Raw genomic sequence first — 5323 nt, 5'->3', positions numbered from 1 at the left:
TCCCTGTTAGCCCCTACTAGTATCCATACTAGTTAGGTTAGCCCCAACTAGTATCCCTGTTAGTTAGGATAGCCCCTACTAGTATCCCTGTTAGCTAGGTTAGCCCCTACTGGTATCCCTGTTAGCTAGGTTAGCCCCTACTAGTATCCCTGTTAGTTAGGTTAGCCCCTACTAGTATCCCTGTTAGTTAGGTTAGCCCCTACTAGTATCCCTGTTAGCTAGGTTAGCCCCTACTAGTATCCCTGTTAGCTAGGTTAGCCCCTACTAGTATCCATGTTAGCCCCTACTAGTATCCCTGTTAGTTAGGTTAGCCCCTACTAGTATCCCTGTTAGCTAGGTTAGCCCCAACTAGTATCCCTGTTAGCTAGGTCAGCCCCTACTAGTATCCCTGTTAGCTAGGTCAGCCCCTACTAGTATCCCTGTTAGCTAGGTTAGCCCCTCCTAGTATCCCTGTTAGCTAGGTTAGCCCCTACTAGTATCCCCGTTAGCTAGGTTAGCCCCTACTAGTATCCCCGTTAGCTAGGTTAGCCCCTACTAGATCCTGTTAGCTAGGTTAGCCCCTACTAGTATCCCTGATAGTTAGGTTAACCCCTACTAGTATCCCTGTTAGCTAGGTTAGCCCCTACTAGTATCCCTGTTAGCTAGGTTAGCCCCTACTAGTATCCCTGTTAGTTAGGTTAGCCCCTACTAGTATCCCTGTTAGTTAGGTTAGCCCCTACTAGTATCCCTGTTAGCTAGGTTAGCCCCTACTAGTATCCCTGCTAGTTAGGTTAGCCCCTACTAGCATTCCTGTTAGCTAGGTTAGCCCCTACTAGTATCCCTGTTAGCTAGGTTAGCCCCTACTAGTCTCCCTGTTAGCTAGGTTAGCCCCTACTAGTATCCCTGTTAGCCCCTACTAGTATCCCTGTTAGCCCCTACTAGTATCCCTGTTAGTTAGGTTAGCCCCTACTAGTATCCCTGTTAGCTAGGTTAGCCCCTACTAGTATCCCTGTTAGCTAGGTTAGCCCCTACTAGTATCCCTGTTAGTTAGGTTAGCCCCTACTAGTATCCCTGTTGGCCCAACTAGTATCCCTGTTAGCTAGGTTAACCCCTACTAGTATCCCTGTTAGCTAGGTTAGCCCCTACTAGTATCCCTGTTAGTTAGGTTAGCCCCTACTAGTATCCCTGTTAGGCCCAACTAGTATCCCTGTTAGCTAGGTTAGCCCCTACTAGTCCCCGTTAGCTAGGTTAGCCCTAGTAGTATCCATGCTATTTAGTACCTTTGATATCTCGTGTATCTTCTTCTCTGAGTGGAGGTATTCCAGACCCTTCAGAATCTCTCTGAGGATGGTAGCGATCTGAGTCTCATCCAGCAACCCTGGCTCCAACTGGAAAAACACACAACCGCCTCCGTTAGCTAGCACAACTCACACAACCGCCTCCGTTAGCTAGCACAACTCACACAAACCGCCCAAACTCACACAACCGCCCCCCGTTAGCTAGCGCAACTCACACAACCATAACCGTTAGCTAGCGCAACACACACAACCGCCTCCGTTAGCTAGCGGAACTCACACAACCGCCTCCGTTAGCTAGCTCATCTCACACAACCGCCTCCGTTAGCTAGCGCAACTCACACAACCGCCCCCGTTAGCTAGCACAACTCACACAACCGCCCCCGTTAGCTAGCGCAACTCACACAACCGCCCCCGTTAGCTAGCACAACCGCCCCCCCCCCGTTAGCTAGCTCAACTCACACAACCGCCCCCGTAGCTAGCGCAAACTCACACAACCGCCCCCCCGTTAGCTAGCTAACTCACACAACCGCCCCCCCGTTAGCTAGCGCAACTCACACAACCGCCCCCCCGTTAGCTAGCACCAACCGCCACACAGTTAGCTAGCACAACTCACACAACCGCCCCCGTTAGCTAGCACAACCGCCCGTTAGCTAGCACAACTCACACAACCGCCCCCGTTAGCTAGCACAACCGCACGTTAGCTAGCGCAACTCACACAACCGCCCCCCCCCGTTAGCTAGCGCAAACTCACACCAACCGCCCCCGTTAGCTAGCCACAACCCGCCCCCCGTTAGTAGCACAACCGCCCATGTTAGCTAGCGCAACTCACACAACAGCCCCCGTTAGCTAGCACAACTCACACAACCGCCCCCCATTAGCTAGCTGCAACTCACACAACCGCCCCCGTTAGCTAGCGAAACTCACACAACCACGCCCCCGTTAGCTAGCTCAAACTCACACAACCGCCCCCCCCGTTTTAGCTAGCGCAACTCACACAACCGCCCCCGTTAGCTAGCACAACCGCCCGTTAGCTAGCACAATTCACCACAACCGCCCCCGTTAGCTAGCACAACCGCATGTTAGCTAGCGCAACTCACAGCAACCGCCCCCCCGTTAGCTAGCGCAACTCACACAACCGCCCCCGTTAGCTAGCACAACCGCCCCCCGTTAGCTAGCACAACCGCCCCTGTTGTAGCTAGCGCAACTCACACAACAGCCCCCGTTAGCTAGCACAACTCACACAACCGCCCCCGTTAGCTAGCACAACTCACACAACCGCTCCCGTTAGCTAGCACAACTCACACAACCACCCCTGTTAGCTAGCGCAACTCACACAACCGCCTCCGTTAGCTAGCGCAACTCACACAACCGCCTCCGTTAGCTAGCGCAACTCACACAACCGCCCCCCGTTAGCTAGCACAACCGCCCCCCGTTAGCTAACGCAACTCACACAACCACCTCTGTTAGCTAGCGCAAACCGCCCCGTTAGCTAGCACAACTCACACAACCGCCCCCGTTAGCTAGCGCAACTCACCACAACCTCCCCCGTTAGCTAGCGCAACTCACACAACCGCCCAGTTAGCTAGCGCAACTCACACAACCACCTCTGTAGCTAGCGCAACCGCCCCCGTTAGCTAGCGTGAACCGCCCCCCCGTTAGCTAGCGCAACTCACACAACCACACGTTAGCTAGCGCAACTCACACAACCGCCCCCGTTTTAGCTAGCACAACCGCCCCCCGTTAGCTAGCGCAACTCACACAACCACCCTGTTAGCTAGCGCAACTCACACAACCGCCCCCGTTAGCTAGCACAACCGCCCCGTTAGCTAGCTCAACTCACAACAACCGCCCCCGTTAGCTAGCGCAACTCACACACCGCCCCCCGTTAGCTAGCGCAACTACACACAACCCGCCCCCGTTAGCTAGCACAACTCACACAACCGCCCCCGTTAGCTAGCACAACTCACACAACCGCCCCCCGTTAGCTAGCTCAACTCACACACCGCCCCCTGTTAGCTAGCGCACACTCACACAACGCCCCCGTTTAGCTAGCACAGCCGCCCCCCGTTAGCTAGCTCAACTCACACAACCGCCCCCGTTAGCTAGCGCAACTCACACAACCGCCCCCGTTAGCTAGCACAACCGCCCCCCGTTAGCTAGCCCTCAACTCACACAACCGCCCCCGTTAGCTAGCGCAACTCACACAACCACCCCCGTTAGCTAGCCCAACTCACACAACCGCCCCCGTTAGCTAGCACAACTCACACAACCACCCCCGTTAGCTAGCGCAACTCAGAAAAACAACCCCCCGTTAGCTAGCACAGCCGCCCCCCGTTAGTTAGCGCAGCCGCCCTCGTTAGCTAGCTCAACCGCCCCCCGTTAGCTAGCTCAACCGCCCCCCGTTAGCCTAGCACAACGTCCACATATTGTCTGACTACTGGTAACATCACTCACCAGATCCAACGCTGAGCCTCCTCCGAGATACTCCATAATGATCCACAGCTTGGCCTCCTGAAGACGACCAAGAGAGACCAGTTACAGAGGAGGTGTTAGGACAGGGGCCTGGTTCCTCCAGATCAGGAGGTGTTAGGACAGGGGACTGGTTCCTCCACGATCTAAACAGAGGAGGTGTTAGGACAGGGCTCTGGTTCCTCCAGATCAGGAGGTGTTAGGACAGGGGACTGGTTCCTCCAGATCTAACAGAGGAGGTGTTAGGACAGGGAGCTGGTTCCTCCAGATCTAACAGAGGAGGTGTAGGACAGGGAGGGTTCCTCCAGATCAGGAGGTGTTAGGACAGGTGGCTGGTTCCTCCAGATCAGGAGGTGTTAGGACAGGGGGCTGGTTCCTCCAGATCTAACAGAGGAGGTGTTAGGACAGGGGGCTGGTTCCTCCAGATCAGTAGGTTGTTAGGACAGGGTGTTGGTCCCTCCAGATCGGGAGGTGTGTAGGAAGGGGCCTGGTTCTCCAGATCAGGAGGTGTTAGGACAGGTAGCTGGTTCCTCCAGATCAGGAGGTGTTAGGACAGGTGGATGGTTTCCTCCAGATCAGGAGGTGTTAGGACAGGGGGCTGGTTCCTCCAGATCTAACAGAGGAGGTGTTAGGGACAGGGGGCTGGTTCCTCCAGATCTTACAGAGGAGGTGTTAGGACAGGGGGCTGGTTCCTCCAGATCTAACAGAGGAGGTGTTAGGACAGGGGCTGGTTCCTCCAGATCTAACAGAGGAGGTGTTAGGACAGGGGGCTGGTTCCTCCAGATCAGGAGGTGTTTGGACAGGGGGCTGGTTCCTCCAGATCAGGAGGTGTTAGGACAGGGGGCAGGTTCCTCCAGATCAGGAGGTGTTAGGACAGGGGCTGGTTCCTCCAGATCAGGAGGGTGTTAGGACAGGGGGTGGTTCCTCCAGATCAGGAGGTGTTAGGACAGGGGGCTGGTTCCTCCAGATCTTACAGAGGAGGTGTTAGGACAGGGGGCTGGTTCCTCCAGATCTTACAGAGGATGGTGTTAGGACAGGGGGCTGGTTCCTCCAGATCTACAGAGGAGGTGTGTGAGCTGCTCCATGACCTTTAACCCTGATCCCCTACCCTATGACCCTACCTTCAGGTAGGATCCATGACTTTAACCCTGATCCCTAAACCCTATGACCTACCTTCAGGTAGGATCCATAGTACTTGGTGATGAAGGGGCTGTCACACTGACTCAACACAGTGATTCCTGCTGGAGGTCCTCCATCTATCCTCAGCCTCCTCCAGGTCAATGATCTTAACGGCCACCACCTTCTGGGTCATCTTGTCTATTCCTTTAAACACCTCACCAAACGAGCCTTTACCTCTCCTCTCCAACTTAGTGAACAGCTCCTCTGGGTCTGCCTTCAGGTTCTACAGGAGGGGGGGGGATTTGATAGAGCTGGGAGGAGAGGGGGAGAGAGGGAGGAGAGAGAAGGGCAGGAAGGAAGAGAGAGGAGGGATGGAGGGAGGGAGAAGAGAAGGGAGGAGGGAGAGAGAGAGCGAAGGGAGAGAGGGAGGGGAGAGGAGAGGAGGGGAGAGAGAAGGG

General features: G+C 55.1%; 1 long non-coding RNA gene across 1 annotated transcript; it reads right to left on the bottom strand.

Annotated features, from left to right (window-relative positions):
- Positions 1-1281: 1281 nt before the first annotated feature.
- On the bottom strand, positions 1282-4982 carry LOC115188797 (uncharacterized). Its single transcript, XR_003876605.1, has 3 exons — positions 4920-4982; positions 3732-3788; positions 1282-1367 (listed from the first exon to the last, which is right to left on the bottom strand). It is a non-coding gene; the product is annotated as an uncharacterized LOC115188797 (long non-coding RNA).
- Positions 4983-5323: the final 341 nt, after the last annotated feature.

This window comes from Salmo trutta, unplaced genomic scaffold, assembly GCF_901001165.1.
Source record: "Salmo trutta unplaced genomic scaffold, fSalTru1.1, whole genome shotgun sequence".
In the NCBI taxonomy this organism is placed as follows: Eukaryota; Metazoa; Chordata; class Actinopteri; order Salmoniformes; family Salmonidae; genus Salmo; species Salmo trutta.
This window is presented reverse-complemented; position numbering and strand designations above follow the sequence as displayed.